Here is a 12,869-nt window from a genome sequence, read left to right as displayed (position 1 = left end):
AAAATGTCAAGGAATGTTTTTAAAAGCTTGTAGTAACAAATGATTATATTTCATCCTACAAAGATACATCATTTTATACAAACCACAGGTAGTCCTCAACTTAAAATTGCAATTGAGCTTCGGGTCATAAATCACAACATTTGTAAAGCAGGTCATCATGCAACCAACCCAATTTTATAACTTTTTGTAACAGTTGTTAAGCAAATATCATGATTGTTGAGTGATCATTAAGCAGATGCCATGGATATTAAATGAACGCCATAGTTGCTAAACAAAACCATTCTTCAAGTGGGGCACTTTTTCTGAAAACCAGAAATAAATGCCACTTTTTGACAAAAATGTCATAAACTGTTGTCATATGATTACAGGATAATGAAAATAGTCATAAATGCAGACCAGTTGCCAAGTGCATGAAATGTGATTACTCCCACAGTCTCCTTGTAGGAGACTCAGCCATCAGAACTTCTGAACTGGGTCATAAATATCTTTTGGCGGGTCCATCATAATTTTGGTCTGGCCAGCACAAGGACCGCTGGAATACCACGTGGATGCACATGCAGGCCAGCAAGGTCAGTTGATACACCACTGGATTGATGATTGCTTACACTGGGAATGGGCCCAGGAATCGGTGGTAAAATTTGCAGGATGGTCTCATCATGGGTAGGTTCCACATGTAGAGCCGGACATGGTCAGCAACCACCAAAGGAGGTATATCTGGACGTTGTCGATCTGTGAACTTTTTATACTCCTCCTTGGCCCACTCCAATTGCTCTTTCAAGACACAATGCATAGCAGTGAGTTCTTGCAGGAAATTTGTGACTGCAGGCACAGGTGAATCAGCCATGGTCAACAAAAACACGCACAGATAAAACCCATAGGTCACCAAGAATGGAGACATGTGAATCGAAGCATGCTGGCCATCGTCCTGCTGGTAGTTCACGTAGCAACATAAATACTAGTCCAGCACAGCATTCATCTGTTCCATGCCCACGTCTGTCTTCGTATGCTGAGAGGATGAGAGACATGGCTGCACCTGGAGCAGTTCCAATAGCACCCACAAAAACTGAGTGTGAACTGGGTACTTTGATCGGACACTATCCGCTCAGGTACGCCATGCAGCAAGAAGATGTGATGCACAAACAACCGGGTCATTTCTCCGCAGTAGGCAATCCCACACATGGCACAAAATGGGCCATCTTGGTTAGCATGTTCACAATCACCAACACTGTTGTGGCTCCCTGCGATTTCAGGAGTTGTTATTATTATTATTATTATTATTATTATTATTATTATTATTTTATTTATTTATTTGTCTTGTATGCCGCCCACTCCCGGAGGACTCCGGGCGGCTTACAAAAGACAAGGGAAAGGGGGGAACAAGACAAAGACAACATATTAAAAACAAAACCAACATTCACAATTTCTATGGAGGTAGATGCTTCTCAGCTCCCCCCAGCCTGCTGGAACAGCCAGGACTTGGTGGCTTTGCGGAAGGCCGGGAGGGTAGTAAGGATCCGGATCTCAACAGGGAGCTCGTTCCAGAGGGCCGGAACTGCAACAGAGAAGGCTCTCCCCCGGGGAGTCACCAGCCGACATTGGCTGGCAGTTGGGTAATGAAGTCTATGGATACACTTCCCCAAGGCCTTTCTGTTGTAGGCAAGGGCTGCAACAGACCCAGTGGCGGTCTTGGCACATTTTTGGCTTGCCAGCATGCCGGGCATGATATTACATAGGTTTCTACATCGTGGTGCATCTGCGACCACCGAAACACTCATCTCACCAGGTGCAACATTTTGAGCAAGCCAAAATACCCCACTTTAGGGTTGTTGTGACACTGGCACAATATCAAGCTTTGGGAAGACTCCTCTGGCACATAAATCCTTCCCTGAAACCTTAACGGTCCTCCGAGCATGACCAAGGGGTCGATAAACTTTCAAATGAGTCTAATTCTGCATCTCTTGCCTGGGCAAACAAGTCTTGACACTGTGACCACCTAATTTGCTCCTTCACATCGACAAGTTCTTGGGTCGCCATGAATCTTTCTACAGGGATCACCGACTGGAGCAGCACCTTATTATCCCCAGACCACGTGCACTCTAGTTTTTGTGATAAAGCATTGGCTCTCAGGTTCCTATACTATACTATAGCTTACTCAAAAAATTAAAGTGGATGAAGAGAGACCATCAGATTTGCCATTGGTTGAGCTTTCTAGCCGTATTCAGGTGCTCCAGGTTCCGATAGTCCATCTGCATTTCGATCTGGTACTGAGCTGCCACATCTCAAAAGCCACTTTGTCTGCCAGCAACTCCTTATCCCAGATGGTATAGTTCTACTTGGCAGGGTTTAGCTTGTGCGAGTAAAAAGCACAAGGAAAGAGATGCTTTGAGTTCAGGGGAGCTTGTAACAATACCACTCTCACTGTGATGTCTGACGCATCTGTCTCCACCACGAAGGTTGCAATGGGTCAGGATGGAAAAGGATGTGATCCATAAAAAATGCTTCCTTTAGCCACTCAAAGGCATGTTGCTCGTTTGAATCTATATGAATTGTACCCCTTTCTGTAGCAATTGAGTCAAGGGAGCAGTTCTCGTGGCAAACTGGGGTATGAATGTCCGATAATAGATTGGAAACCGCAATACTTTCTGGACGTCCTTTACTCATCACAGAGTTTGCCAAGACTGCAGGGATTGGATCTTTTCTGTGTACATGATTATGCCCTCGGGTGAAATCTGATGATCGAAAAAGTTGATAGTGGTTTGGGCGAACTGACATTTCTCGTGCTTTGTAAAGAGGTGATTCTCTCGCAAGTGCTGGAGTACCGTTCTGATATGGGACCAGTGTTTCTCGGTGGATGACGACTACACCAGGATGTCATACAAATAGATCACCACAAAGGTGTCCAAGAAATCCTGAAACACATCATGCATGAAATGCATGAACATGGCAGGGGCATTGGTGAGTCCAAATGGCATCACTGCATATTCAAAATGCCCATACCAGGTACGGAACGCTGTCTTCCACTCGTACCCTTTGCAGATTCTCACTAAGTTGTAAGCTCCCATAAGTTCAACTTTGTGAAGATCTGAGTTTGCATTAAATGCTCTATAAGTTCTGGAATGAGTGGGAGCGGGTACAGATTCTGCACAGTAATCCATTGAGCTTCCAATAATTGCAACAAAGCCACAGTTCCCCCTACCTTTCTTTCACAAACCGGACTGGGGCCACCAAGGGGGATATTCATGAATGAATAAAGCCCTTCTTCAAGTTATTCTCAATAATGTCCTTGAGGGCCTCAAGCTCTGGTATGGACAAGGAATAGATTTGTCCCACAGGAAACTTGGTGTTTGGAACCAAGTTGAGGGGACATCTGCTCTGCCTCTTTCTCCCCAAACACATCAACAAAGTCAGCAATTTTGACCAGGAAGTCCAAGGAAAAAGTGGAGGGAAGTTCCGCAGCACAGACATGAATCCAATGTGACCGACACTTTGGACTGTTGAGCTGAATGACCCCCCCTCTGACCAGGCGACCTGCAGGTGTGCTCGGAGCCATTCCAAACCCAACACTATTGGAAAATGCAGTGCGGACACCACGTAGAAGTCCGACCACTCCATGTGGTTTCCCACATGCATTTGCAAAGGTTCAGAAGCCACAGCTACTGGACTTCACCAAAGCAGCCAGCATCAATGGTTTCCACCAAAAGAGATGGGGCAACCTTATGCTGTAGCACCTTCCATTTGGAGGCAAAAGCAGTGTCCATAAAATTTGTAGTAGTCCCCAAATCCACCATGGCTTACATGAGAATATTCTCACCTCTGGGTATAGTCAACATCACTGCCACCACCAAATGCCGGGTTGGTGTAGCGCGGGACATTAACACCTGGCACACTCCTGAACTTGGAGAACCATCTAGGTTGTGTGAGAGACATTTCCTGCCTTTGCTGGTGTTTTCTTTGCAGGACACTTGGCTGTGAGATAACCGGGCCTTCTGCAATACAAGCACAAGCTCCAATCCTTATCTGCCCCCATGAGGCGCGTTCTGAACCTTCCCACTTGCATGGGTTCCACAAGAGATGGAGGATCCTCACAAACGCTTCTGGGAATTGGAGCAGTTGCCACTCACTGCCATGCCCTTCACTGCTGGTCGACCATCCCTATGCAGGCAAAGATGCATTAAGGCTTGCAAGGTACTCGGGCAGTCTGTCCATACCAACTTGTCCAGGATCTCAGAGAACAACCTTTATGGAATTGATCCATTAGGGTCTCTTCATTTCATCTCAAATCCTGCCTGGTAAGTCGGACGTCTGAGATGTATTTGCTTACAGGGCGATGGGCTCCTTCAACTGCCAGTTAGTTCTGTGCGCCTTGACCGGATCTTCAAACATGACCCTCATTTGGAAGCAAAACCCTGCACAGTCTTCCAACAATGGACTGGGCTGCGTGAGGAGCGGGGTGGCCCACAATTCAGCTGCTCCTGTTAACAGACTGATGAGGAACCTACTTTCTCCGGGTCAGTTTGGAAATCATCTGGTCTCAGACTCATAAATAGTTGACATAGTCCAAAAAAGGCGAGGAACTGAGCAGGGTTCCCATCAAATTTCTCTTGGCTGGCCACTGGGCACTTGCAAAGGGCTGGGAAGGGCTTGCAGCTGCACCAACTGATAGGAAGGTGACTTCCAGGACAAGTTTTCATGCTTGAGCTTTCTTCCCATCCATCCAGAGCAATTCAGACTAGTGGCAAGATGTGTAAAGTGGTGTGCTGCCACCACTCACCCACATGTCAGGGTTGGTGTAGAGAGCTTTATTCAGTCTTTTCCCTCAACAGTTCCATTTCAGGTTTTCAGCTAACCCCCATTTGAAAGCTTAGCATAGTAATTGGCTTGTGTCATGACCAAATAGATAACCAAAAGCAAAACAGACTGATAGCCAAACCCTGGATAGTTTCCAAAAACAAAAACAGCTCAGAATCCCATCTGATATTAGGGGCCTCCACTGAGGTTTGTCAACAAGTCTGGTGGTCCAAGTTTTAGGACTTGCAAGGAGAAGTCACAGGAAAAGTCAAAGCCAGAAGTTTAGGGGGTCATTTTCATCAAATCCAGCCACGAACAAGCTCCAGACTAACCTTTCAGGCAATGACCAATTAGTCCACCGAACAGATAACTGGCTGCTCCAAACATGAACATAAATGCTCTCCGCAACTGAATTAAATCTATGAGCTGCAGAGCTCCAGAAACACAAACAACCATCTGGCTATGACCCACATAAATTGCTTCCAGCAATGCCTCCCTGTGCCTGCCCTGCTAAATAGCCCCTCCCGGTGCAGCCCATTAAAATGGGTGGGGCCTTTTCCCCATCAACCTGGCAGATCTCCATTTCTCTGCCCTGTGTTCTCTAGCATTTACCAAGGCCGGCAGCTCCTCCCCTTTTTCCTCAATGACCTGCAAGGCATGCTTAGCTGACAATTCAGGGTCAGCAATACCAGACATGCCAGGAATGCTCTCATCACACACACACACACACACCCCAAGGCCTCTGAGGAAGGCATGGATGAGCCATCATCCAAAGGAGACATCACAAGTGGCTTCAGCTTGTAATCCTTTTGTCAGCAAGTGCTTGCAGTTCAACTTTCCTGCAATGGCAGCTTTATGGCAACGTCATGCTATTCTGTAAGCACAATTCTATAGAAGGCTCTCTTTTTAAGAAGGCTTTTGTTTTGTTTTAATTATTTATTTATTTAAAACAGAGCATCCTTAAAAAAAGAAACTCCTACAAGATCACAAGAGTAACACCTGCTTTCAAAATAGCCCAATGCTGCCATAAGACTGTCTCTGTAGGAAATTGAGGCTTGCATCACATCATCTGGGTGCCTCTCTCAGAAGCTGGGATGGCGGAATGAATTTTGAATGCTGCAGGGCTCAAGAGTTGGCTGAGAAACAGGCTGTTTTTTGCGAGTCTCTGGTTTCTGAGTTGCTAGGTATGAAGAAACTTGAGGCCATCAAGCTACAGTTGTCAGCATTCTGATTAATGCACCCTTTGAAATTAGAACTCCAAGGCATGTAGATTCCTCAAAGGACATGTTCATTGGATACATCATATTGGTACAGCGGATAAAAATGAACAGACCATTGGCTTACCAGAATGGTCGTTCTCTCGGTGCTGCGGCGTGTCCAAGCACGGGTTAACTTCAGCTTGCTGCCCAAGGAACTGAGTTTAATTTTGATTGTAGCTCCGCCTCTTGGTTGCCTCAGAGGCTTAGTTTCAAAAAATGAAGGAGATCAATAGTCCATGACCGAACTAGTCCAAGTCCAACACATGTAGGTACTAATAACACACCTCGCGCCCCCACCTTAAGGGTGGGTTTGGACACTCCGCAGTGCCGAGAGAACGACCATTCAGGTAAGCCAATGGTCTTTCTCCTAGGCGCTGCTTGGAGTGTCCAAGCACGGGACATGCCAAAGCTATGTCGAAGTTGGGAGGGAAGAAGAAATGTCCGGGGCTGCGGTTCTTGCCATGACTCTCTGTAGAACTCTCCTCCCAAATGACGCCTCAGCGAAGGCGAAAGTGTCAAGTCTGTAATTACGGATGAATAGAGACAGACCAGACCATGTCGCAGCACAGCAGATTTCTTCAATCGGCGCTTGAGTAGCCCAGGCGGCCGAAGTCGCAGCGCTTCTCGTAGAGTGTGCTGTGATACACGGGGGAACTGGTCTGGCCTGAGTCTCGTAAGCCATCTTGATGCTCGCTCTGAGCCAGCGTCCGATGGTAGAGGACGTGACTTTATTCCCCATGGAAGCCATCTGGAAAGACACAAATGGAGCGGTCCGCTTGATGTAGATGCGCACCGCCCGCCACATGTCCAACTTGTGCCAAGTTACTTCCTCTGGTGCCTGGGGCGAAGACAAAAGTCCGGGAGTATCACTTCCTGCGCTCTGTGGAAGACTGTGTTAATCTTTGGGACAAATGCAGGATCCAGTCTTAAGATGACCCTATCGGAGTGGAAGATGCAGAGGTCGCCTCTAACAGATAAGGCAGCCAACTCCGATATCTGTGGGCGGAGGTGATGACGACCAGAAAGGCAGTCTTAAGTGTAAGGTGGCACAAGCCCACCGTCCGCAATGGTTCAAATGGTGGCGCGGCAAGCGCCTCCAGAACAACAGTCAAGTCCCAGGTAGTTTACCTAGGGATGAGGGGCGGCAGAGGTTGGACGCCCCTTTTAGGAAACCCTTTACCTGAGGATGCCGGGAAATCAGTAGTTGAGTGTCAGAAGACAGAATGGTGCTCAGGGCAGCCACCTGTCTGCGGAGAGTGTTTGGCGCCAGCCCTTTGTCCAAACCATCCTGTAAAAATTCAAGGATTTACGGAATGGTCGCGGAGGATGCCACAAGGTGGTGGTTGAGGCACCAACAGGAGAAGGCTGACGAAGTTGCCTTGTAGATTCTGACGGTGGAAGGTCGTCTAGAGGCCTGAATCGTCTGGATGACTCTGTCAGAAAAGCGATGAAGCCTCAGGAGGTCCCCCTCAAGTGCCAGACGGCTAGCTGCAGCCACTGGGGCTCCGGATGTTGGACGACCCTCTGGCTGAGGGAGATTTGCTCCTGAGGTATGAGCCACGGCCAGGAAACTGACAGGCTGAGCAGCTCAGTGAACCAAGTCCTCCTCAGCCAGTGAGGAGCCACCATAAGCACCTCCGCCCCCTCCTCCAGAATCTTCCGGATGACATGTGGAATCAGAGGAAGAGGGGGGAAGGCGTATAGTCGACCCGGGGGCCAGCGGGATCTTAAAGCATTCGTGCCCTCTACCCCGGGGCAATGGAACCGGGTGAAGTACCTGGGAAGGTGGGCGTTGGCTGACGAGGCGAACAGGTCAACCACCGGGTGGCCGAACGTCTGGGACAGCTGGTAAAAGAGTCTCGGGTGCAGCCACCATTCCAAGTTCTGGATGGTGGTTCTGCTGAGCCAGTCCGCCATCACGTTGTCCACGCCGGAGATGTGGTCTGCTCGAATTGATGCCAGATGTCTCTCTGCCCAGCGACCCAGAGCCTCCGCTTCCGACATCAAGGCCAGGGACCGTGTGCCGCCCTGGTGGTTGATGTAGGCCTTGGCGGTGATGTTGTCCATCAGAATCAGTACATCGCGGCCCCTGACCTGGTCAAGGAAGTGGCGCAGGGTGAGTTTTGCGGCCCGGAGCTCCAGCCAGTTGATGTTGTGGGCGAGCTCCACCTGCGACCACCTGCCCTGGACCACTGATGTCCTCAGATGAGCGCCCCAGCCGAAGAGGCTAGCGTCTGTGGTGATGATCAGTCGCTCTGGCTCCCTGAAGTGACTGCCCTTGAGGAGGGCATCCGACTGCCACCACCGGAGGGAGCGGAGGACCTTCGGGGGGACCCGTATCACCTGTCTGGAGTTGCTGGCGTTCTTCCTCTGGAGAGGGAGCAGGAACCATTGCAGTTCTCACGTGTGCAACCGCGCCCACGGGACCACCGAGATGCAAGACGCCAGCTTCCCCATCAGCTGCGAGAGGGAGAGGATCGATGCCAACCTGGTCGAGCGGATGCTCCTCAACAGGGTCCAGATGCTGTCGACTCTTTCCTGGGTGAGGATGACTTGACAGGCCTCGGAGTCGATGATCGTCCCGAGGTGCTGAATTCTGCAGGTCGGGTTCAGGTGACTCTTGGTCAGGTTGATGGAGAGCCTGTGAAGCTGCAGAGTCTTGATGGTGGTGGTCAGGTCTGCGTTGGCTTGCTGCCTGGATGACGAGTGGATACGGATGTCGTCCAGGTAGCATTCCAATCTCACGGGAAGAGACCGGAGCCGTGCAGCTACTGTGGCCAGCAGTTTGGTGAAAGTCCACGGGGCCGACGAGAGTCTGAAGGGAGGGCTTTGTACTGATAATGGCAATCGGCGAACTGGAACCTCAAGAACTGGCGATGCGCCAAGTCGATCGGAACATGCAGGTATGCTTCTTTCAGGTCGATCGAAGTCAGCAGATCACCCGGTCTGACACAGCCTAGGATGGTCTGGAGGGACTGCATCTTGAAGCGCTTTTACGCCAGATGTTTGTTCAGCTTCTTGAGGCCCAGGATCGCCCTCACCCCCCCCCCGATGACTTGGGGACCAAGAAGAGGATGGAATAGAACCCCCTGCCTTCTTGACCCCTGGGGACCTCCTCTATGGCCGCTATCTCCAGGAGGTGGTCTATCTCCGCCCTCATCAGTTGGAGCTTGTGGGCGGACCTGGGGACGGGGCAACAGAGGAAGGTTCTCGGGGGGAAAGGACAGGAACTCCAGGGTCAGCCCGTGGTGAACCGTGTTCCTGACCCAACTGTCCGTCGTGGTTTCTTCCCACTGGGCGGCATAGAGCTGGAGGCAGCCGCCTATGGGGGGAGCCCTGTGATGGTCACTTGGATTTCCTGAAGGGCTTGTTGGAATAGCCCCCTCGGAAAGGCTTGCGGAACCCCTGCTGCTTCCCTCTGTCCCTAAATGAGGACCTATCCTGGGAGCGATCCTGGGGGGCGCTGTAGGCGCGACTGGGGCCACCTGAGGAAGTGGAGGGCTCGTTATTCCAAAAGGCATTCTTGTGAAAGAGCTGGCCCTTCCGTTCCTGCTTCTTAGTGACTGGGGGGAGCACCTTGCACTTGTCCTTGGTCTCAGTTAGGATGGATCCAAGACCTCCCCAAAAAGCTTACCCCCCTTGAAGGGAGCAGAAGCGACCTTCCATTTTGCCTTCACGTCAGCCTGCCAGTGGCAGAGCCACAGCAGGAGCCTCGAGGTGACATTCGAGGCCAGGGCCCTGGAGGAAAATTTTGTGGCCGCCAGGGACACGTCGGCTGAGTACTCCACGGCAGCAATAATCTTAGTGATGTCCTGCCTATTTCTGGAGTTCCCTGCCAGAAGCCCGGCCCACAATTTGCAAAGCCAGAAGAGGGCTGCCCTGCCAAAATACGAGGAGCTGGCGGAAGCGCGCATGGCCCAGGCGGTGGCCTGGTGAGTCTTAAGAGCCGCGGATTCCGCCCTTTTGTCCTCTGCCTTGAGCCCTTCCAGCAATTCTGCTGGAAGGGAAGAGGGGGATGTAAAGGACATAATAGGATCGTCCACTTGGGGGAGCTTGAGGAGCTCCTCCAGAGGGGCCTCCATGGTGAACAGCTTTCTGTCCGTCCCACTCGGATTGGCCATTGTCCCCGGCTGAGCCCATTGCCGTTGGATAATGTCTATAAATAATTGAGGGGCTGGAACAAGGTCCAAGGGCGGAGGTACCTCCTTAAAAAGGCCTGCACCAGGATCCTGGGGACCTATGGTAATGCCCATGACTGGGTCAGATGTAGGTTTGGCCTCGGGGGAAGACCCATTTGGGCCCCGCTGCCCAGGCCTTGGTGAGAAGGGCCCAAAACATGGTGGGATTAAATAGCCCTGAGCCGGTGGCATGCTCAGGGGCGGGGTTCTCATCGTTAGATAGAACCGGAACTTCTGTTTCAGCCTCCTCCAGGTCAGACACCTCACTATGCCCCGTTGGGGTGGGGGATGGTGCTCTAGCTTCTGAAGCCTTAGGGGCCTTGGCCTGGCTGGCAGCTGGCTTGGGCGCCACAGAGGGCAACTTAGCCGCTAACTGAATCATGCCATCGGAAATGCCTTTTGATATGGCACGAGCCACAACCTCCTCCATGGCCCTAGACAAAATAGAATCCTGACCCTGAGGGGGAGAGGGTTCTAAGGATTCCTCCTCAGCCGCCGAATCCAAATCTGCCAGGGAATCTAAAGCCAAGGAATGGGTAGGTGATCCCAAGGATGCCCTATGAGGGTTGGGGGAAAACCCAAAGTCCTCACTGCCTGGGCCTAAGGGAGATTCCCCTCTCTGGGATTCACTTCTGGGAGATCCACCCCCGATCTCAGTTGGGGAGGGCTCCACAGGATTCTTGCGCTGTGTGGCCTGGGCCTTCTGGAACTGCTGTTCCAGGGCCTTCTGGTGGCGCAGGGCCATCTCTTGCTCAGGATTGGAGGCCATCCCTGCCTTTGGCTGATTCTCCCCTGGGGAAATACCCCCCCAACTCCCTTGCCTGATGGATTGGGCCTGCTACGTTTACTGGGAGTGGGCCCGGCCTTTTCCCCTTGCCTCTCTTCCACGCTGTGAGAGTTGAGCTGCTTCTCCATTCTGGTGGTGGCAGTAGACCAGGCCTGAGGAAAGCCAGAGCCTGATCCACGTGTTGGGCCTTCAAAGGGCTCTGAGGCCTAGCCGGCGGGAGAGAGAAGAGGGAGGCTGGAGCTGGCTGAAAAGGACAGCCTCGCGCCAGTGGATCCGCGCTGATGGAAGGTAGGCAGGCTGATCAAACCCAGGTTCCCCGCAGCCGCTTCGTCAGAAAGGAGGGCAAGAGCCTGCTTGGCCACCCAAGTGAGGCTCCGGGCTTACGGCGGCCCTCCGCGGTGATCCGCTGGGTTTAGCAGGTTGTGCTGCAAAGGCTGGAGCCTGGAGGCGAAAGCGCATCAAAATGAGGTTTTTAAAATGGCGGCCGTTCGCGCCGCGCACCCTGGAGTGTCGTCGGGCTGGAGCGGAGCCTAACGCTCCTGTCAGGGGCTCAGGGGGGCTCTAGCTACCTGGCTGCCTCCTCAGTACTCACTGGAATCGCTGCTCCTGGTGAGATCCCGACGTTAAAAGTAGCCCTAGGGAATGTCTGGGTTGCCAGCGCTCCAGGGAGCCTGTCTGCGCAATGTGAGGCAGATGGAGATAACAGAAAGGCAAACTGCAAAAAAACGACACTATCTGCAACCTGTTCTAACTGCTCTAAACTAAGGGAGTTACAATATCACTAATAAAGCTATAATTTGGGGTCCAGTTTGCTGCACAAGGATTGGAGCCCCAGAAAAGACGTCCTGTAGGGCAACTGGGTTTTTTGAAACTGAGCCTCTGAGGCAACCAAGAGGCGGAGCTACAATCAAAATTAAACTCAGTTCCTTGGGCAGCAAGCTGAAGTTAACCCGTGCTTGGACACTCCAAGCAGCGCCTAGGAGAATCTGAAGGTTCCTGCAGTTTTCACCTTATTAAATTGTCATCAGCTTTCCTCTAGGATTCATTTTTCCTTGTAATACTTTTCTCCCTGCACTACGATTGGCTGTGAGGCTGCCCAGTCTACTGGGCTTTAATAAGCTTCTGTGGAAGACTGGATGCACTTTCCTTAGCAGGCGGGGAAGCTTCAACTCCATCGTGACAGGATTAATAATCTTCACAATGGGGAAGGGACCTATGAATTTGGGTCCTAACTTTTTGCATGTTAGTTTTAGTCTTAAATACTTGGTGAAGAGGTAAACCTTGCTTCCTAATCAAAAAGGTGGTTAGGGGGACCTCTGTATGTCAGCTTCCACCTTTCGGGTTTTTGCAGTCTCCTGAAGGGTTTGTTTTACATTTTTCCATTGCTGTCCTCAGTGACTCCATCCACTCATTTAAGGTCATGGAGGAGGGTTGCTCTCTAGAGAGTTCCAGCATGGAGATGAACTCCATACCAGTGATGATTTGGAAAGGGGGTAGTCCAGTGCTGCTGTGCACTGTATTATTGCATGTTACCTCAGCAAATGATAGGAGGTCTGCTCAATTAGTTTGTTAATAATTAACATAGTAATAGCAATAGCAGTAGACTTATATACCGCTTCATAGGGCTTTCAGCCCTCTCTAAGCGGTTTACAGAGAGTCAGCATATTGCCCCCAACAATCCGGGTCCTCATTTTACCCACCTCGGAAGGATGGAAGGCTGAGTCAACCCTGAGCCGGTGAGATTTGAACCGCTGACCTGCTGATCTAGCAGTAGCCTGCAGTGCTGCATTTAACCACTGCGCCACCTTGGCTCTTGGCAGTATCTTCAGTATTGTTCTACCTTTGGTTTGGGCATTC

General features: G+C 50.9%; 1 protein-coding gene across 5 annotated transcripts in view; it reads right to left on the bottom strand.

Moving 5' to 3' along the window:
- Positions 1-12,869, bottom strand: part of BBS9 (Bardet-Biedl syndrome 9) — a 347,201-nt gene that overhangs the window by 284,048 nt on the left and 50,284 nt on the right. The window lies entirely within an intron of this gene.

This window comes from Thamnophis elegans, chromosome Z (genome assembly GCF_009769535.1).
Source record: "Thamnophis elegans isolate rThaEle1 chromosome Z, rThaEle1.pri, whole genome shotgun sequence".
Lineage (NCBI taxonomy): Eukaryota > Metazoa > Chordata > Lepidosauria > Squamata > Colubridae > Thamnophis > Thamnophis elegans.
Note: the sequence above shows the minus strand (reverse complement) of the source record. Positions and strands in the feature narration are given on the sequence as shown.